At 34.3% G+C, this 23484-nt stretch overlaps 1 pseudogene; it reads right to left on the bottom strand.

The window, feature by feature from the left end:
* Window positions 1–4432: 4432 nt before the first annotated feature.
* LOC139038116 (U1 spliceosomal RNA) lies at window positions 4433–4587 on the bottom strand (annotated as a pseudogene).
* Between the last annotated feature and the right edge of the window lie 18897 nt (window positions 4588–23484).

The raw sequence follows: 23484 nt of genomic DNA, 5'->3' as shown, positions 1-23484 counted from the left end.
CATATAGCTGACTCATGCTGTTGTATAGCAGAAACTATCACAACATTGTAAACAATGATACTCCATTTTAAAAATATTTAAAGTAAATAAAGAATAGATGTTTTCAAGTAAAACAAAATTGGATATAGCTATCTATAAGTTCCACCAGAATTTTAATTTATGCTTTCCTGTTTCAGATGATCAGAATCATGTGGAGACAGAAAAGCAAAATTTTCTTTACCTGCTCTTTGAACTTCCAGACCAGTAATCAATAGAAAGTTTTCAACCATTTCTCAGTAATCAAGAGGACCAATTGCCCAGCATTAACGTGATGGAGCCAGGACTTGAACCTGTGTCTGTTTGGAAGCAGAACAGCAGGAACAAACAAGTAGTTATCAGTACCTTGATCTTGTAGCTCAGTGATCATGTCTAATATCCAAATAATTAGGTAACATTCTCAACAATGACTAATAGAGGAGATAAAAAAATCTACCTTTCCCTTGTCTTCTTTTATGCCATTTGTCCTTTAACATCAAAATTCTACTATGACTGGGTGCCATCAGTAACACATGCCTTTGGTATATAACATTGTATCCCCCAACCGTGACTATACTAAGATATAGTGAATTCTCCATGAGCAATTTTTTTATTAGATGAATAAAACAAATGATGAATATTCAAGTACTATACATGGAATTTTATTGCCATAGGAAGTAGTTCATGATATATTAAATTGAAATGCAGATTAGAAAACAGTTCTTTTAGAATGATCCCATACTGAGGGAAAAAATATGTATGTCTTCAAGGAAGGACAAGTATTAATGTCTATGCAGTTATTTACAGTGTGGATTTTTTACAAACTTTTTATTTTGAGGAAAATAATATATTTTTATAATAAGAGTAAATGTTTTATATTTGTTTTGTTGATTTTAAAAGTGGTCTCTTCTTATACATTTCCATAGTACTTTCTGGAAAACAGTTCGAAAGGCTACATTGCAGTTAGTTTTCCAGTGTTCCAATTTGAAATGTGGTCTTAACCTTCTTACTCAAGAACTTCAGCTTCTTATATCATTTACTGTCCACTGTTATTTGTGTAAAAACTGTCTCTTCCTTTAAACAGAGAAGTGTTTTAAGGACCAGAAGCCATATTTTGGAGCTATCTCACCATTACACCAATCCTAGAAATAAGGTTCATAATAAATCACCAATGGCAAAAAATATGTATTAAATATTTGGTAAACCATTCATCAAATCCAAAGAACTCACATATTTTTCATTTTAATGTAGGTAATATCACCACTGATTTTTTTTTTCATAAAGAATTACTACTTGGGCTCACTGGTGAACCAATTAGAATAATAATAATGTTTTTTAGTTAATTTCTTTTTTAAATTGAGGGGTAATTACTTTATAAAATTAAGATGGTTTCTGCCAAACATCAACATGAAGATAACAATGTTTTGTTATCAACAGATAACAATAATCTATTGTTATCAATAGATAGCAACTATGCTGTTGTTGTTTTATATCAGGGCTAAACTCTATTTGTTTATGCCACTCAAAGTTGCCCTTTTCAGGATAATCCATGAACTAGGATTTTCCTATTCCAATGTATTATTTTTTTTTCTTCAGAATACTGTTTGAGCTACATATTTGTTAAGATCATATGTGTTTGTAGGCTAAGTGCAGTAACAGTTTAACTTTCTAGGTAACAAATGCAATAATGCCCGAACCCAGAGGAATATTTCTAATTATAGACACTTCAGGTAACATAGCAAAGAATGGAAAAAAGCATTCTAAGTCAGTTGAATTTATAAGTATTTTGTGCTATATTTACAAAATAGATTCTCTTGGATAGCAAAAGCTCAGTGAATAGTCTTCACATTTTAATGTTTCCTTTAGCTCTTGGGGCTTAGCAACCTTGGTGTTAAGCAAATGTGTAATCATAGCAATTACTCCCAAATTTTTCTTTAGCAGCAGAGTTAGTTTATTGTTCTAAATTCTTGAAATTACAGAGTAGTATAAAAAGGAGTAGAAGGCTATGTGAACTGGAACTTCAGAATAACTCTTTAAACAAGGTCAAAGCATATCACCATTATTCTATTTCAATCATTTATGTGATAGTCATTATTATATTTACTAAGAATCTGTAATACAGCACAAATTTCAGTACAGTAAAGAACAAACATGTGTTGCTGGTGAGAATGTTTTGAAAATAGCACTTTGTAAATACACTTGGTAAAAAAGTAAAATACAAACTTTGAAGTTCCATTTACACTTTTGGCAGACTGTTTCAAATACCTGTAAGCCTACGTATTTCATATAGATTTCTTCTCCTTCGTTAATATTGAGCACCTGAGAAAAATCACATAAGGATTTCAGAAACCTGATTTTGACTAGATAAATACCAAGATGAAATGATTATTCATGATACTAGTTGGCCTCTTTAGATATGTACCTAAGACTGTGGGTATGTAAATCCACCATGTTTAACTGAGTACATCAGAGCTGGAGATTGAATTATCCACAACCCAGGGATAGAAATAATTATATTAGAGCTCATTTCAGACCATGTAGTTCTCTATTAGTAATTGTATTGGGCTATTGAGACACAATCATTAGAGACATAAAATGGTCATTTTGTATATTAGTAGTAAAAGAAAAAATCATAAACCTTTAAGGAGAATTCATAAAATATGTACTTTTGACTCACAGTTAAAACATTGATTAAATTGCACTCTACAAAAGCAGGCATTAAAAAATAGGGGGCATCACCAAGGAGGCCGACTACCAACAACCACCTTAACTTTTTACAAGTATCCAGTCACCAAAAATCTAATAAGCACAGGGACTTTAAAACACATATATTATTAAATGCACCTAGAAAATGGAGATGCTTGCCATCAAACTGCTCAATGTCTTGAAGAACACCCTTATAGACAAGAGCAACATTAAGCTGGTAGAGATGCTCAAAGTCTATGGCTCAATTTTTTTCTTAAAACATTTCAGAGGTTTCTAAATAAAATTGGACTTCACATAGTGAATACCTTTATTATAACTATTCAAAGAAAAACATCTAATTGGGCAACTATTTCAAAACCTACATATTATCGTTTTTCACTATGTTGTTGTTTAGTCACTAAGTTGTGTCCAACTCTTTGCGATCCCATGGGCTACAGACCACCAGGCTCCTCTGTCCGTGGGATTTCCCAGGCAAGAGTACTGGAGTGGTTTGCCACTCCCTTCTCCAGGGGACCTTCCTGACCCAGGGTTCAAATCCCAGGCTCCTGCAGTGCAGGGAGATTCTTTACCATCTGAGCCACACCGTAACTGTCTCTAAACCTTGGATTTATATTGTATTATTTTATTTCCCTGTAAGCCTACAAATATAGGTAGATGCTTCACATGAATTAACTCGCTTACTCCTCACAACATGGTATTGTGAGATCTATAATTTGTCCCACTTAAAATAGAGAAAAGTAAAACACAGAAAGGCATAGAATTTTGCCCAGTGTCATCGATCTAGGAAGTAGCACATTCATGATTCAAACCACCAGATATTCAAGCTCCAGGACCATATGTTTATTTTCATCAGTTCCAAAGTTCATTTTGAACATTGTTAAATAAATCACTTCTTACTTTTACTGTTGAAAGTTAAATACTTAAATGCTTATTGTATTCTCTTGTTCTCAAAAGAAAATTGAGACAATGTAAGAAGGCCAGTGAATCGTGGCTTTATCAGTCACCCTCCAAAACCCTCAACTTTTCCTCATCCAACATTTTAAGGGCTGATTATGTTGAGGTGAGTTTATAAAATTGGCCACTTGTTTTTTTAAGCTAAAAGAAATAAAAAAGATACACAGTCTATTGAATAATCATTTATTTTTTTTGCAACTATTCCCTCAAACTACATTGAAAGCTAAATATGATCTCCATAAAAATTCCCAATGGCAATGCAACTAAACAAACAAACCAAAAAAAGTCAGTTAATTATGCCACATGTCATTTAGGCAAGTTGTCTCTTAACATTGAAATATTAATTATACGAGCTACCTTCACAAGCTAAACACATCTTGGAGTCACAATCAGACATGTGGAGTCACAGTCAGACTTAGGCTGAACTTATACCTCAGGGATGGTGTCTTTTGAAAAATCAAAGTATAAGTCAATACAAATTTAAACATCTCAACTGTCTCATAGAAAGCATGGTACAAAAACTGATCCCTGGCCACATGTCAATGTCTTCCAGTCAGTTCTAGAATTCTCTTCTATGAAAATACATATATCAGGCAATCACATAGGTCGTATAATTCCAGAAATTCAGAAAAGTTTCATGGTCTCCTTTGGTCCTTCTTAAATAAACTCACTGATGTTACTTGCTGGTTGACCTACCCAGTTCCTGCTCTTATCCTGACCAGATTTAAAATGAGTTAACTTTTATTAAATGCTATTTTTAGTGCAAATACCATCCCCCACTACCACAAATTATGTAGTTGGGCTTCCCACATTTGGGGAAATTGCAGGGATCAGCACACTGGTGTGAAATGGATGAACCTAACTGGGAAAACCATCTTCATGGTCATGGTACCTCCCATACCAGGTAAGTGTAAACATCTACTATTTTTAATAGTATACATTAGATTGGGAGTTTTATCAATATTATTTCACAAGTAACCTCAGTTTTACAAAGGAGGAAGCTGAGACTCAGAGAAATTGAAGACTCTGGCTCTAGGATAACCAGGCAGCCAGTAAATGGCAGAACTAGTACACAAACTCACATCTTTATACTATAAAATAATTTATAATATAAAAGACTTTATAATATAGAAGAATTTTAAGGAGCCATTACATGAAATTAGATGTACTTTCAAAGGGTGGTCATATTCTGGCCACACCCTAACCCTAGCAAAGATGGCCTTATTTTTATAGTAGGGCTTGACTCAGATTTTCTGCCAAGAACCCTTTGCCCTGAGCCTTGGGCAACTTAGCCAGGGCCATAAGCCCTGTTTCGCTTCAGCTAGTCTTCTTTTCAAAGGCATATATTTCTGTTGTTTCTTCCTAGACATGACTAAGGTCCTAGTAAGTTCCTCCTTAACTCAGCAACTGCCTGTCCCTTGGACTAATCTCTCTTGTCCTATTCCTAGAAGAAGGGGCAATGGGAGCAGTGTTTTAGAGTGGAATGAGAAGGGAAGAACAAATTTTAACTATTTCACAGTTGTGCATGTGCATGCTCAGTCGCTTCAGTCATGTCCAACTCTGTGCAACACTGTGAACTGTAGCCCACCAGGCTCTTCTGTCCGTGGAATTCTCCAGGCAAGAATACTGGAGTGTCTTACCATGCCCTCCTTCAGGGGATCTTCCCCATCCAGGGATCAAACCCTCGTCTCTTATGTCTCTTGCATTGGCTGGCGGGTTCTTTACCACTAGCAGCACCTAGGAAGCTCATTTCTTAGTTAAATCAGACTAAACCTAGCTAAATAAATAAACATGCTTATTATTTAGATAGATCTTGTGAAAGTCTCTCAGCCTTGTCTGACTCTGTGCAACGCCATAGACTGTAGCCCACCAGGCTCTTCTATCCATGGAATCCTCCATTCAAGAATACTGGATTGGGTTGCCTTGCCCTCCTCCAGGGGATCTTCCTGACCCAGGGATCAAAACTGGGTCTCCTGTCCTGAAAGCAGAATCTTTACAGTCTGAGCCACCAGGAAAGAGTAAAAACTACATTCCTTGTATGAATTTAGCTCTACAATTATTCCATTTGAGCCGTAAGGTAACAGCCTCAGGGAGAGTTAAACGGCTTAATATCAAATTGGTTTATAAAGGCAGAAATTCTGGACCAGTCTTAGTTGTTGCCATCCAATCTGAAATCTTAAATCATAAATATACTTTTTAAATATATTATTTTATCATTTTAGTTTATATATAAGTATTCTTAGTGGTACTTTCAATCAGACTAAATGAATCACATTGCAATATTTAAGAATGATATTTTAAAAAGCAGTCAGGTTATGCTCTTAGTGTCTAGTACTTGCTGAAGAACACTTCAAATGAAAAAAAATACACCCATTGGCTTTTTATTTTCGAAAATATGTGACTCTCAACTAGGCTGCAATTGCATCCTAGAGGAAATTTTTAGTCCGATTCTACCACGAACTGATCCTGTACTCTGTCGTCACTACAGAGGGCAGCAACAGACAGCAGGGCTCCTTAGCATTACAGAGGAAATGTTAAATTTCCTAGTAAACAAGAGGGTTTTAAGACAAAGTCACGCTTAAATCACTAAATTATCTTTTGCCTTGATGCTGCTTAAAAGTAATCACACCTATAAACTTTTATATAAGTTAGCAGGCAAATGGATATGGGAAGTACCAAGAAAGACAACATTTTTTTCAAAAGTTGAATCTAGGACATTTTGTAATTCTGCCAAAAGCAGCTTTGAACAATAAACATAAACTATGTGTCATGTAATATTGTAGCAAGTGAAATTTAGTCTGATTTTCTTCTGTTTTTTTTTTTAACTCATTTTCTTTAAACCTTTGTCTTAAGTGAAAGTACTCTATATAAAATATTTGCTGTTATTATAAAAATATTTGAAAATATATCCAAGTTTATTTTTCAACAGGTAAGAACATTAGAGGTCATGGTTTTATAGTAGGAAGATTTACCTGCAAAGTGCATTCTGGACAGAAATAACTGGGAACAGCAGTCTGCAAGGAGGAGAACTTAGTACTTGCTCCTTAGCTTGGTTGCATAGACCTACAACTGATTGTACATGCAAAGGAGGGCAGCAAAGGTCTTATGATCAAAAAAGAAGAAATGACTGACAACACAGAGCTAGTTCAAAGGAACTAATGGAATAATTAGTCCCAAAAAGACCAAAAAGACTGAAGAATTCATGATGTCATAAAAAGCAGAGCTACTTAAATTGGATTAGAAAATAAAAATGACATGAACATTGTAAATATTCACAGATCACATCATTGACGTGTAATGTGCCGTTAAATGATGTCAAATTAAAGGGGAAATTACATGTGTTAGAACTAGGACGAATAAAGAGAAGACATTTAAAGATACATGGTCCTTCAAGTGAAAATTCCTAACATATATTACATAGATGATCATCACCCAGACAGTGGAACTGGGTGAAATATAAAATAAAATATGAGGGAAAAGATGCTAGCTAAAAACAACCCATTTTCCTAATATTATACATTGTAGGGAACTTTAGATTTCAGAGGAGATAATCTCAGAATTTGCTTTATACAAAGAAAATCCAAATTCTTACAGCAAATAACCAATAATGCCTTTAAACTCTTAAAATCTGTCCTAGTATCCGCCCTAAGTATTGAATTAGTAGGATGCAAATTTGTCAGAAAAGGAAAGAATCTCTAGGTCTATTTTAATTTTCATATACTCAGTGTTCTCTCGCCAATCGTGTATGTTTTTGAATCATTTCAGTGGTTTTGCACTTGTTTTGAAACCTATCTATAAGTGATAAAAAGAGAAACAAGAACAAATGTAACATTTGCCTTCTTCCAGGGTCCTCCTAAAATCTCTTGCTGACAATAACTTGATTAACACATAATTAACCTGAATTTAGGGCTTCCCTGGTGGTTCAATGGTAAGGAAACTGCTGGCAATGCAGGAGACCCATGTTCAATCCCTGGGTCAGGAAGGTCTCCTGGAGGAGGAAAAGACAACCCACTCCAGTATTTTTACTTGGAGAATTCCATGGACAGAGGAGCCTGGCAGGCTAGAGTCCATGGGGTCTCAGAAGAGTCAGGCACAACTTAGCGGCTAAACAACAACCTGAATTTAACACACAATTCAAATACTTCCAAAATGTATACAAACACTGGAATAACTTCATGTCAATATGCAAATATTTAGCTAAAAAACAGTTTCATTCCAGACACATTTAATTTTTGACAAATACTTTACAAAGCATTTAAAATCATTCACCTTTTAACTGGGATGTATTCTTTCCATTTATCTATTTTTACTGTCAGTAAGCTCAGCTTTACATGAATCTTTAGTCATATTAATGAGATACTAAATACTTTTTTTTAATTGAGGCTTAACTGAAGTGACTTAGCGCGAGCGCGCGCACACACACACACACACACACACACACACGTTAGTAATAGCACATGCTCAGCCGGTAAACTGTGTCAGACTCTTTGCAGACCACCAGGCTCCTCTGCCCATGAAATTTTCCAGGGAAGAATACTGGAGTGGGTTGCCATTTCCTATTCCAGGGGGTCCTCCCCACCCAGAGATTGAACCCATCTCTAGCATCTCCTGCATTGGCAGGTGGATTCTTTACCAGTAGCACCACTTGGGAAGTATATTATAGCCTTAATACCTCTAATGAACACAAGAAGCAAAGCCCAGATTAACAACAGACATTATCTCAGTTCCCTGGTAATTTATTAACTTCTTGGCTTCCCTGGTGGCTCAGATGGTAAAGAACCCACTTACAATGCAAGAGGAGACCTGGTTTTGATCCCTGGGTTGAGAAGATACACTGGAGAAGGAAATGGCAGCCCACTCGAGTATTCTTGCCTGGAGAATCCCATGGACAGAGGAGCCTGGTAGGCTAGAGACCATGGCGTCACAGAGAGTCGGACATGACTGAGTGACTAACACTTTCACTTTTAGTTTCTTTCATTATACTCCTTCAAACTGACCACATATATTAAGACTCAAAATGTACTCGGTGCTGAGTAGGATTTTTCTCAATTTTCAAAAGTTTCATAGGTTTCCTTATGGTATGTCTGAAAAGGGAGATGAGTTAAGACAAAAATGTAATCCTAGTTGTATTGAAATATTCAGCAGAGTCTTTTGTCAATAGATATAATCTCCAATTAAAATAATTTATGTAAGCATTTCACTAATCTCATGAAACTTGAACTGGCTATGTACATTCCTCACCAAGAAGAACAAACTTTCAGAAAATACAGCAAGTAGTTGTTGTTTGTGAAATGGTGGTGAGTGTCCTCTCCTATGCTTGGTTCTAGTAAAATCTGTAAAATAAAATGCTCATTCCTCAGGAGGAAGATTAAAACTCTGGAGCAGAGAAGGGAAGAGTGCATCTATTGTGATGCACCTAACTAATTCATAGACAGGAAAATAGGAAGCTTAAATATTGCAAATCAATATATAAAATGCCTAGCTTTTTTCCAGCCTTAGACCAAGGACATCAATCCTTTACTTCTTCAGGCTATACCTATATGAAATAACAGAGGAAAAAAGAAAATAGGTTATTTCTTTTTTTTTTCAAGTAGGGAAAAGGGAGAAAATCTACTGTGAACCAGATTTTGTGTGGTTACCTTTTATATGTCACTGTTCTAATCCTCATGATACCAAAGAAACAGGGCCAGAGAAATGAAGAAAAAGATTCATAGTCAGTCATACAATAAGTTACTTATAAAAAAGAGAATTCAAGCCCATTTTAGCTGACTTCGAAGTTGATCATCTTTCTCTAATAGACTTTTCAAAACCTCATATTCTATAACAGTTATCTATAAAAATGAATTTTACAAAAAATGGAATAATTGGCCTCATTTGGGAAGAGAGTTTTGCCCCTGGCTCTCAAAACTCCTAACTTATGAAAATCCAGTAGTGTCCATGGTTAAGAGTATAGAAACTGGGAGCTACATGACTTAAAATTTCTATCTTTTCCATCCACCAGCTCTTTGATCTTGAGTAGGTTACTTACACTCTCTGCCACAATTTTCATCTCCAGAATTAGAATAATGATAATAACAATACTGCATAGGGTTGTTCTGAGAATTCAAGTGATTATTTATACAAAGAATTTAAAGCAATCCTTAGTACACAATAAGTGAATCACAGGTCATTTTAAGCAGTATCAACCTACAATTGAAAGAATTATTGATATTTTCATAAAAACTTCTCACAAATATAATAAAACCTAAAGTTGCAAGTGCCTTGTAGAATTTAAGAATCTTAATTTTGGGTGGGATACAGTCAAAACGACCATTGATAGGGAAACTGGGGAAGAAATACAGAATCAAAGCTTAAAATGCCAGAGAATATAAATCAAATGAATGATTGGAATTGAAATAGCACATTATTTAGAATTAATCATAGACAATCATAGTCAAAAATTAAATAAAAGCTAAATTCTTAGTACAATGAAGAAGAGAAAAATTCAGAGTAGGCTTTAATTTCTGATAGAAACAGTAAATTACAACCCTAATAATCCTTTCCTAGTATCAGCTTAAAATGCTCAAATATACTAGTTTGATTTTATTTTAAAAGAGGAAGCTTAAAAGTTTGGGTTCTCCATTCACTTCTGCTCCTCGGTAGAGAAAGGGAAAGAAAGGTGGAAAAATTCACTCTAGTAATGGTTAATTTTTTCAAAGTGTTCTGAACATTTTAGATAATCAGTGTAGACTATGCCACTATAGAAGCTTTTGAAGGATTAATAAATCTGTTCTGAAGATTCCTACTGAAAATGTGGCAGGTGGGAAGGGTATATATGGCCTAAGGTAAAACTCTTGACAAGACAGAGGGTATCTGGATTCTGAATTGGCCTAGGCTATGACAAGTGATTGTAAATTTCCTTTTGCAGTCTATAATCTTGTCAGAAACTAATGCAATTCTCTCTGTTGCAATTTTCATTAATATTTAGACTAGCTTTAATGTAGAAAATGGACTGAATACTGGGTATAAACTATTTTATTGACTAAACGTGTAGATAGCTTTTAAGTTCTACCAACATTTCTAAGCCAATTGCAATGATTTTGAAAATAATATTATACAAAGAATTTTTATATGCATACTCTGCATTCTCTGAAGGTTATTTTCTGAGTTATATTAAATTTCAAAGAAAAAGAGTCCTATAACATAGTAGAATGTTCCCACATTTTATCATGTATATCAATAACTAATCTAAATTGTGGCCAATAAAGAAATCAATCTATGAAGAGTAATATTACCATATTGTTTAAGTGAGTTAACCTTTTCTAGACGTAGTGTGAGGAGTATAACTTAATGAATATTTTCTTTTAATGAATATAGGCATTCACTGTAGAGGAAATAAATGCTCATAAACTTGTGGACTTACTCTATGACAGTGGGGAACAAAGCTGATAAATCTAGGATATCGATCATAAAATGTAATTTTTCAATCATAGTCTTATTTGGAAAAATGCAATGAGAATGATAAGAAACAGTCACTTTTATTCTAAAGTATGCCACCCCCACTCCTGGAAGAAATTAACTCATTGGGGATTAATATATATAATCCCATTTCCTCCTAATATCAAGAATTTAAAATTTCAAATAATAAAAATTATTTGAATATTTTTCTCAAGGTCTTTTATAAATCTAATTCCTGATTCCTCATCTCTATCTTTTCCTCACAACACTGTATCTTTGGAAATGCGAGTATGAATTAATCTAAATTGATTGAATAGAGGTCCAGCTAAACAAAACAATTTTTATATGAACATGTACAAACCAGAAAGTAAATCAAGCAATAGACCTTTGTTTGTAATAATTTATATTATTTGAGCTTAGAGTTATTTCTAAATGTATGTGTAGTTTGGGGGAAAAATAATGTGTATTTTTCTTTTATTGAGGATGAAAGAAATTCAGTGATATTAGAAATTATTTAATGAAAGAAAGTGTTTAGTCCAGAGTTTTAAAAGCAAAGAAGGATGCAATAGCACATAACAGGGACTCCTAATGAGAGCATAGGGTTTTTTCCTGGTAGATTAATACCAGCATTACAGAGAGAAAGTTTTCAGTTCATCATAAGGAAAAATTTTACAAAGTTGGCACAGGATGGCTTCAAACACATTAATTGTGACATGGTGTTTAAAATTGTATTATGAGATTAAACATCCAGAAATGGACAAAACAATTAGCAACTGAAACTCCACTCTAACAGGGCATTTTGGAAGAATAAGGGTAGAATAAATCTACCAAACCATAGCGAGGCTCTCACTACTTCTCAGGATTATTTTTACATTTTGTTTGTATGTGTGTGATTTCATTATTTTTCTCAGTTGCAACTCTGAAATAATCTCTACCTTGCTTAAAAGAACAGCCCACTTTTGCAAATTGCCTTGGCTACTATTTCATGAGAAGATGGAGTTTATCTGCTGTGAAAACCACCTTCTACTTCAGAACCTCAATTTTTATCACTTGCTTTCAATTTCTGTCTTTACTCAAGAAAGTGATGTTTTTTTCATTTGAATGTGCTTGTCCTTCACTTTCTAGAGCCTTTTAACCCAGGCATAATTTCTCTGCCATAGAAAATGTTTTACCTTTTCATTTTCAAGACATCTTATCTTTTTTTACCTCTGTTATCAAATATTTACAATGTCTTCTATATCTCTAGTGCACATCTCACCATCCACCAACTTTTACTCTCTTGAAGTGTGGATTGCTTCTCACCACTGTGCCAAAGCCACTCATGAAGGCTAGAAGACTACCTAGCCATTAATTTCTAAGTAAAACAGAGTCTTGCTTTATCTACCACTTTCTCTAAGTATGTTCTCTTCTTAATTTTCTAATTTTATTAATAGCACCACCATTGTCCCCAACACTTAGAATTGTCTTGGATTCCTCCTTCTCCCTTACTCCTTCTTCTTTGACGAGGTTCCATGATCAGCCTATGTCCAAGATCAGTAGATCCCACATCCTTTCATTGTGAGATGAGGTTATTGTCTTAGGGAAAGCACAGAAAGTCTGGGATAGAAACTTCAAGAGGTAACTAAGGAATAAAATTGAAAACTGTCAAGAGACATTGAGACTTTACTAAAATGAGTAGGAACTAGAGATTATGGATTCAGCCCTTTGTGTTCCCAGAGAAGGCAATGGCACCCCACTCCGGTACTCTTGCTGGAAAATCCCATGGACGGAGGAGCCAGGTGGGCTGCAGTCCATGGGGTTGCTAAGAGTCGGACTCGACTGAGCGACTTCACTTTCACCTTTTGCTTTCATGCGTTGGAGAGGGAAATGGCAACCCACTCCAGTGTTCTTGCCTGGAGAATCCCAGGGACGGGGGAGCCTGGTGGGCTGCTGTCTATGGGGCCGCACAGAGTCGGACACGACTGAAGCGACTTCAGCAGCAGCAGCAGCAGCCTTTGTGTTCCAATGAAAGTTTAGGCATATTAAACTTAGAGGATATTTTGATCAGTAGGTCTGGTATGTTTTGCTCTGCAGAATGAAGGCTTGTTAAGAAAAGGGACGAATGGACTCTAAAGTGAAGGACTTATATGCTTGTATACGTGAGAGCTTTCTTATTCTTCTACTCAATGCTCTGTGGTGGCTTAAATGGGAAGGAAATCTTAAAAAGAGGGAATATATGTATATGTATAACTGATTAACTTTGTTATACGGCAGCAACTAACACGACGTTGTAAAGCAACTATACTGCAATAAAAATTCACATTAAGAAATAAATATGACCCTTATCTTTGCTGTTGATTTTAGTCCCCAAACCTCTCTCTACGGGAGGGTACCCACTATGTTGTATGCATGTGTACGTATTAAGTCACTTCAGTCATGTCTGACTTTTTGTGACCCTACGGACTGTGGCCTGCCATGCTCCTCTGTCCATGAGATTTTCCAGGCGAGAATATTGGAGTGGGTTTCCAAGCCTTCTTCCAGGGGATCTTCCCAATTCAGGGATTGAACACCTGCCTCCTGAGGCCTCTACATTGCAGGTGGATTCTTTACCACTGAGCCACTGAGGAAGCAAACTATAATGTATACTTTTTAATGAAAAAGCAAAATATATGGAACTGAATTTGAACTTTCAATTTTGGTTGGAGGAGTTTGAATTAGATGATGTGAATACTATGCTGATCAAGTGGGTTGTACGATATTAGAAAGGCTGAATGATTAAGGCAATGAAGCAATTTCTTTTAATTCCATTTTGTTTGTTTTTATAAAAAATAATCAGTTAAACTTCTAGAATATAAGCAGAATCAAATTTTTAGATAAAACAATGTACTAATACGTCCTGCCAACCTCCTCCTGATTGTGCACAGTATAGATAAAACATTTCTTTAAACATTATAAAATTTCAAACTATTTTGAGCATTAAGGAGTTTGGTTTAGCTCATCATTAGTCAGATCACCTATTTTTTTTTCTGATGTTATTATTTCAACAATTTTAACTTTCATTAGAATTTAATTAAATTCAAAGTTAATTTGGCAATAAGTATTTAGAGAAAGGAGATAAATTGAAATTGTTGGCAATGTATATATTTTTATTTGTTTCTCTTATTTTTTTCAATTACATTAGTTTCTGGAAATATGTCTTCCCAAGATTTTACTCTTGCAGACTATCCAAAGGAGGAGTGAAACATTTTTACACAGAATTGAGTAATATGGAATAATAAGTAGCTAAAACATAGTATTTCCCAGTGATTGCTACAGAATTAGTGCTTTATCTAATTCATGATTGAGATATGCTTCATACATTTTCTGAATAAGATGAAGATATTACTTTAAATTAGAAATATTTGCATCCGATATAAACATGAAGCATGCCTCAAGAGGATATCATTCTTTAACATTTTTTAAAATTTTTTTGCATATTTTTATTGATTTTAGTTTCTAAGTTAAAATTTATTTGCAAGAGAAACAAAAAGATCACTCCATCAAACTATAGTTTTTTTTAAAGAATATAAAAATTTGAATAAAATTAATTTAATTTGCTGTGGTTTCTTCTCACTGACATGCAGAATTTGATAGAATCAGGAAACAGATAGAGCCCAAGAGTTGAGATAGCTCTTAAAAAAGAAGTTACTAACATCCTACTCACTAAAGGTTTGTTTATGGAGTAAAGCTGAAGGGAGGTAGAGTAATAAACTGGGTATTTAATTTACTCTAAAATTGATAATTGGGAATAATTGCATAATTGCATAATTTGGGAATAGGAAGATGTGGATTTTCTTAGCTACAAGGATTGTCATCTAAATTTCTCAAGATTTCTAGTTCCTATTATTGTCTAATTAATTAGAGACAAAGAATGCACTGGAAATTGTTCAGCATAAATGTTGTCAGAGTCATAATATCATTTAGAAGTTAAGATTGCTCTCAGCCTATTTCTAGCTGATGACTTTGCCTCAATCTGAAGTTAAATTTCTTCATTTTTCCCTTCTTTCCCATTCTAACTGAGGTCTAGCAAGAACCGCCAAGGTTGTTTTCCTGGAAGAGAAAAAACAATGGAGACCAAAAAAAAAAGGAAAAGAAATCAGGACAGAGGTTTTCACTTGGCTGCTCAGACCTACAAGGTGCTTCAAGCCCAATTTCCATTCTTATTTCACCAGCTATCTCTGTGCTCCGTTTTCCTATGATTCAGCCACACTAGCAAGTCTTCTCTTTTCAGAAGACACATGGCCTTTCACAGCCTAATTCTTTCTCTTTTCTTATGCTTTTCATTAATCTCAAAATGCTTCCACCTCTCTTTCTATCTCATTTAACTAAGATCTCCGTCAAATACAACTTATGTCATGAGGCTTATTCTGACAGCTCAGATAGAATTTGTTGTCCTTTCCAATGTATCCTTATTGTATCTATAAGTTCCTTCCAAACAGAGATCATAACATGGTTGGTGATACTAAATGTTTTCTGGGTTTAATTGAACTGAAATTCAGCCTGATCTAAAATAAAATTTTCTCCATGAAGGATTTTCTGATCCTCTGTTAAAAATGACCTCTTTCCTTAGGTGCTACAGTTTTCAGTCTGTTATGCCACTAACTTTATTCTTATAATTAAATGTAAAAATATTGTTCCTGATATACATCATACAATTCTTGGTGGTAAGATTGTGTTTTCCAACATGTGCTCTAGAGTTAATTGCACATAAGTATTCAAACATTCTTGCCTGGTAAATCCCATGGATGGAGGAGCCTGGTAAGCTGCAGTCCATGAGGTCGGGACTGAGCAACTTCACTTTCACTTTCAAATGGCAACCCACTCCAGTGTTCTTGCCTGGAGAATCCCAGGGATCAGGGAGCCTGGTGGGCTGCTGTCTCTGGGGTTGCGCAGAGTTGGACACGACTGAAGCGACTTAGCAGCAGCAGCATTCACACATTTATTGAATATATTTTATATTTTTTAGAAATCTTCAAAAATGTATGCATCAATATTAAAAAATCCTACCCTCAAATCCATATAGTCAAATTAAGCATCAAATTAGCAACACTACATAGTATTTATAAGATATGAAACATCAAAAAATATAACATAAGTTTGAGAGTAGATAAATTTAGATATCACTATGAAAATGTTTTATTTTTTATTTTTCTTGATTGTGAATTTTTGAAGTATGCAGTACTTTGTAACTTAAAATATAGACATTTTTGAAAGCCAGATACCTGGTCTTTACAACAGGATTGCTATCAGGTCATTTGAGTGTCATAAAACCTCTCCCCTAAACTTAACATACTAATGATATGATTAGAGACCTCAAAAATGACTAATTATGATCAAAAAAGAAAAATTTTACCCACCTATGACAATTTAAATGGTCTTTCCCTCTCAATGTACTGCTATTCTCATTATTAAAGAATTAAGTCTTTCCTGAATACTTTTGAGGGAAAAAATAATGAGGCAATTCTGTTTTACTCAACAGAAATATTATAATGTGTTATTGTAATCTGACTTGTATCCTACCTGTAAAGTCCTGGAAATTATTATTTTAAATTATGATGTTAGATTAGATTTTCTACAGTTTAGTATATGGTGAATGTAACATCATTGCTAAATGCAAATTAGATACTGTACAGCTTTTCCATAGAGTTGTTCATGAAAGCCAAGCATTTTACATATTATAGTCAAGTGCATGTTATTATTAAGAAACAAATTATAATGAAGTTTAATTTAGTATAAAGACAAGATACTGTAGCCTTATAATAGGTTATGGTACAGTAGGGTATATATACAGCAAATCTGCCACACTCAAGTATCAAAAGTATTAAATATGCACCACACTTTAAAAATTTCCACTTGCTCCTATTACTTCATGTCAAAGTTACACTTGAAGGTTATCGTTTGTTCCAAACACTGACCAATGTTTTATTGCCAAATAAAGCCTGGAATTCATCCAGTAATACTCCAGGGAGATGCATAGGAGGTAAATTCCTCCTCTTAACATTAAAGGTAAAGAGTTCCTATTTCATTCATCAGCAACTAACATTAATTGCTAATTGCCATTTTATGTGTGACTATCTTGTCCTTCAACTATATTTCAAATGGAAGAAGAGAACAGGCATACCTTGCCCTTTTTCCTAACCCAAAGTGGATTTGGTATCAACACAAGTCTAGCTGAACAAGATAGGGAATTAATTTAATTTCCTTGCAGATAAATTTCTTTCTCTTAAAAAAGAAATAGCTTGCACTACTAGATAATCTATAATGAGTCTTCAAAATAAAAAATTTTATGAAAAATGATCTAATAATTGTTCAGAAAAATAACTGCAACCTGATAATTGCACAAACAATGGAATCACTATTTAACATCATAGTATGCATAAATTCTCAAAACCACCCTTATAGTTGGTGAGGATAAATCAAGTAGTTGCCATCCTATCATCCTGAAGCATTTGGCCCTGCCTAATGCATCCCACCTTTGTACAAATTGTGGGCAGGCAGTATTTGGAAGAAGAGGAAAGTGAAAACATAGCAATTAGAACTACAAGTAGCAAAACAGCCTACAAATTATTAAACAAAACTCCTCAAAGATATGTTTCTTACTGTTTCTAATCACTGTGTTCATTAAATAAAGTGCTATTTACAAAAGAAAAAAGGAAAGAGCAGGGACACCAATGGGTTTGTTGCATGCAGAATAAATCGGCTCAAAAGCGATTCATTATTAATGCCTGAATATTCTTGCTAAACAGTTCTGATTATTTCACAAGAAAGAGGTCAAGGTAGTGGAGAAAGGGATTTAATCAAATAAACTCTCAATCTCTCTCCAAATAGCATTTTCATCCAGCTGCATGTAAATTCATCAGATGACTAGCCTCCAAAAGCACAGGCAAGGTTAATCTGCTATGACTGTTAAAACTTCTATGATATGCCTATTGAATAAAGATTTAAAATGGGATGAACTGTGCAAGTTACCCCAAAATAGATTTTTTTTTTTTGCTTTTAATGTACATGAAATTTCCACTGTTAAAAACAAACAAATAAACTACATTTCTTTCATCTAAATTAGAGACTTAAATCTTCCATTTAAATTATTAATTTCTTAGAAAGGGCTCTTAATGATGTTGTGTAGCTTTCATTTATTGGTATTTTTAGGGCTTTCCCCCCTCAGGTTCCAGAAACCCAAAGTATTTCTTCACTGGTTGAAATTAGCTTAAAAACCTTAAGACCTATGAAATCACATAAAAAAATAAGTTTATAATAATTTTCACAATATTTTAAAAATCATGCTTATCTACATATATTCAAGATTATAAAAATCATCATATTTTTATCAAAAGGCAATATTGCCAGCAAAAATTATCAGTGTGTTGATGACTTATTACTTAAAAGGTAAATGTAGTTTCAATTTCTAATTTTTGAAATGTAAAAACATATGATGATAATATCAGTAAAAGAGTATATTAGTGTCATTTTCACAGACAAGGTAAATGCATATAAAGGTATAATAACTGCACAGACACAATTTTACTGATATATTTTTGTCTACTTCATTCTCCATGAAACTTTATAACTGTGTATAAATGTATGATAAAAATTAAAATAAAAAATGTGGCAAGATATTCAATATATTTTACTTTCAGTATGAAGGACCCTGATTTCTTTTCTGAAAAACTATAGGATTATGCTATATAGGTGCTTCTGTAATTTTTCAAAAATATAAAAGCATAAATAATCTTTGACAAAAATATGTGATATACCTTCAGTAATAGACAATTGAAATTGTAACAGATAATTTGCTTTTCAAATAAAGCCAATGTCAAAATTGTGAGCCTATATAAAGATTTTTAAGCCATCTATGATCTCTTCACTATTTGAGTGCTCATTTTGTTTTATAAATTTTTTAATTTATAATTTCAAAATCCATATGAAAGCATATTACACTATGGTAATGTTTAATTCAGCCTATTGCTATTTCAATAATCCTTATATTGCCTTTTTTCTTGCTAAATTTATGCAATTTCTCATATATATTTTATTTCTATATTTAAGAAATCATACAGCAGTTAATAAATCTTCTACAAAGAAATCAAAGTGTTTTTCTGCTGGCATTCTTTGCCCTCTTAGCTCTCAGCACCTTCCTTGAGTCATAGACACCATTTTACATGAGGACAATTTCTAAAAAGCAAAATATAACTGTCTAATTAAGGCCTGTGTGATTGGCTAGTTCGCGGTCTCTGTGACAGTTGTGACAAATACACATATTGGCACAGCCCTAACCTCACTTCACAGTTTGCAACACAAAGATGGTATTTTCAGAAATGTGGAGAACACTCTGATACAAAGCTTCACCTTGTCTAGTGCTATTCCATTTAATTTTTTATTAACTGCCTGAACATATGCCATTCTAGAAGAGGGTAATAGTTACAAAATGTCAGCAGAAACATTTAAACTGCTAAAATGTAAATGATTTTATAAATTTGTAATGAAAGGTAATTGTCATGTGGGAAAAGTAACAGAAAAACAGATATGTGTAAATGCAAAACTGGTACAAAATACATCTTATGGGTTGAAGGAAGGAAGACCTAAGTATATTTTAATGAGTACTGTAAGTAGTATTTAAATAAAATTAGATTCATAAGCAGAAATGTGAATTCTATAATATTTTATTTTCTAACATTAGGAAAGTTCATAATAATGACAAGAACTCATAGAACTTTAATGTGCTAAATTCAGTAAACAGTAAAACATTAAGATGCTTCACCTCATTAAAAAAAAAAACAAATAAATCAGAGTAGGATAATAGAAATAAAAAGTGTCCTTGATACCAGCACAGTAGCTCTAAAAGCACAATATTTAAACATGATTAGCTTGTTTCTTTACTTTCCACTACAGTGAAAAACTATTTAGTGATTAATCCCTTCAGCAACATGATGCTCGGTCAGTACTTTCAGATATGTCAAGAAGACGACTCCGGCAAGGAATTGAGTATTTCCTCAGCCACCACACAGAGCAACCACCTTCCAGTTAGGTTTGCGGGCAACCATCTTTAAATGCTTGAGCTGTTCTGCGTGGCCATGACAAGATTTGCAATTCTCCACGTTTATTTACACACCATCACCCCAACTAGACATCACATGGAAGTGGCATGGTCACAGCTGACCCCAGGGTAGTCCCTGTCTGTGCCGATCCAATTTCCTCCTGCTCTACAATTGAACTGCAGTCATACTATAGAGGATGCATGCACAGGACCCCATGCCACAATAAAATTAGCAGAAGCTTGTCAGGGGGCATTTTCCTGTTTTACAGTGACAGACCCTGGACAAATAGGTCTGCTTTCCAGAAATCCATAGAGGTCTGGCTCTCTTGAAATGTATATGAGCCCAGCATATTCGTGTCAGTGTTCTTTATGGTAAGCTTGTTACGTGATAGTTTGAGAACAATGTTAAGCCTTTGCTGTGCTTTTTTGGTTTCCTCTTCACAGTTCTCAGGGCATTTAAATTGCCTATGAAGTGACTACTTATTTTTGATTTGTAGAAAAACAGCTTCTCTTTAGTAGTAGTAACTGAGAAAAAATTATTCTTCCTTCAGAGAAAAGATGTAGCTTGGATCTATTCTATTTTGAAAGAAAATGTTCAAAAAGATTTTTTTTTTTTTGCAGCTTGGTAAATCAAGCTTCAAAAGTCTCTTTCTTGAACCCTCATTTTGCCTGTAAGAATTAACAATACCACAAGTAAAATCTAAAAAGATACACATTTAAAATAAACATGCAAATAAATTTAAATTATTATTATTATTTTTGGGGGGTTTCACATGAAATGTTATGAGAGTAATGTGGTAAATGGATACCTTTTACTATTTTGGGGCAGGACATTTTAAAACATAATATGTTTTGTAATCCAGCCTAAAGTAATTTTATTATATATTCTGTGCAGTTCTTATATCAAACATTCTCAGAAACCCCAGGATCATTTTATATTCACTGGAAGACAGAAAGAAATCCAAAACCTAGTTAAATAAATTGTTCATTTATTCCTTCCCTTTTATGCACCAAGATCTACATGTGGTCATTAATTATAAAGAGACTATTATAGCACCATATTTTCATTCAATATGATGTCCTGGTATATATCAAAGAAGTCCCATAATTAAAACAGAAGGGCCACAATGACAATTAAAATTACAATCTATATGGGGAAAGAAAGTACAGTTCTGCAATTTTTCACCCTGTCACTGTCAGCAGCATGGAGTATTCTGGTCACGTCTCTTGTGAAGCAGCCTAAATTCTTCTTCACCAATGCAACCTCAAAAGCATTATCAGCACCTAAGCAAAAGCCTATGCAAGTATAATTTAATAGGAAGCCACAGTTTGCAAGTAATAGCGAATAAAGTGATATTTAAGTGGTGTTTTAAGAACACTTCTGATGGTTACAGCCGCTTTTCCCTGGTAAATGCATTTTCCTTTGAGTAGTGATTATGAGTCCTAGGTGAAGAGGTCCTGTGTGCAGGTCTGTCTGTAAGCCTTACTTCCAGCTGCCAATCTTTACTTCACAGTGAAGAAAAAGCCACATAGCACCTTGTTCTTACTCTTGTATGCTGTCATCCCCTGAGCCTGATAACACAAAATCATTTCCACATAACACTTCCCTGCTTCTGCCTCTTAAACCTTGAGACCTACACATTGTGCATGCACTTGCACCCTTGGTAACCAGCTCCCTGGAAGCCCCTTCCTTTGAACCATCAGTCTTCTAGGGGACTATTTTGAACACTCATCTTGGTAAATATCTGCATTAATGGAGTACAAAGCTTTTTGGTAGCAATATGTATTTGCTACAATTTATTGTCTATAAAAGTCACGAACAGTGAATTATGACTCTTAAAATTGTGTTTTTCTTTATAATAACTTTAAACTGAGCACTCATATATGAAGCATGCAATGGAGATTGAGAAGGTTTTGTATAATAAAACTGTGACATGGTCATTTTTCCCAGTTTTGCATTACAGAGACACACTCATGCATGGTGCTTTTTAAATTCTTATTATGTGTGAGGTCAGGGGGTCGAATGTCAGAAAGTACTGTTAATTTCACGGGGTTAGGGGAAAGTAAATTCAGAGGGAATACAGATCACTTAGCACAGAAAACCAGCTCCTCTGAAGTTTGGTTTTACATTTGTTAACCATATCCTTCAGCTGACGAACCATTGAGACCACGGTGACATTCTGGTCCCAGATATAATGGCTTGACATGCTGCAGTGAGAGTGTGATTCCGTCGCCCTGCTCCCCGTGCCAGCTTCAGCCTTCCTCTGAATCAATGAAGCACTAAAACTCCACACAACTGGAACTGAACAAAGCATGTTGCCATTTTGGCTGTGATGTTTAAATTATAGAGAAAGCAGTCAGGATGTCTTAAAGTTCAATCTGACAAGAAATGTAAAATATATTTCTGTCTTCATTCTCTGGGAAGGTAGCATCTTACACTGCACTGTATCACTACCCAGAGTCCTTTTAAAGTGGTTTGTATAGAACATCAAAGACCAAATTCTTGCATTTCCGTTTGGTTTTGTTATTTTTTTTGTAATCAAAAAGATGTCTTTGCACTGGCCAAAGTTTCACAGAGAAAAGAATAACCTAGATAATATTGTTTTATTCATTTGGCAGTGGAAGGATATAGTCCCTTTATTTTACTATTTGTTCTGAGAGACAAAATTAACATGCTCACAAGACTATATAAAGCAGAGATTATATAACCCACCACCAATGATGAGGCAAATCAATGGCCCACTTTATGTTAGGATAGATGAGTAATTATCGAAATATGTTTTAGTGTGAGGATTAGATGTTGCACTCTGAAAAAAAAAAAAGCCTCCAATTTTAACTATAGTTCACTGGGCCAGTATAGACAGATGCTGATAGGTTTGGTTGGGTAGTTTTGTTTTTATTAGCTTTTGTTTTTGTTTTTTTAAATAATATTTTTCAGACTCAAAACTCAAACTGGGCTCAGCTGCCCCCTTATAATTAAATTTTAATGACTCAGGCTGAGTGTTTGTGTTTTGGCAGCATGCTTAATAGTGTTAGCATTTAAATGGTTACAACTAGACTTAGAAGGGAGCAAACCCATCACAAGTTGTAGGTGAAGTTTCTGCAAAAAAGCTCTGATTTACTGGGATGCTGTGGGATTTAGTGGGACAGCTAGCCACAGGTCATCCAGTTGTAGTAAATCATTAAAAAATAAATTAGAATAAAATTCTACATACTCTAAATTCCATTGTACCCTAAGGGCCAATGCTTTTCAGTTTTAACATTTTTTCACTGGAAGTAACAGTTTTACATGTTCTTGTATGCCAAAGGGTCTATTGGTA

This window comes from Odocoileus virginianus, chromosome 13, assembly GCF_023699985.2.
Source record: "Odocoileus virginianus isolate 20LAN1187 ecotype Illinois chromosome 13, Ovbor_1.2, whole genome shotgun sequence".
Taxonomy (NCBI): domain Eukaryota; kingdom Metazoa; phylum Chordata; class Mammalia; order Artiodactyla; family Cervidae; genus Odocoileus; species Odocoileus virginianus.
Note: the sequence above shows the minus strand (reverse complement) of the source record. Positions and strands in the feature narration are given on the sequence as shown.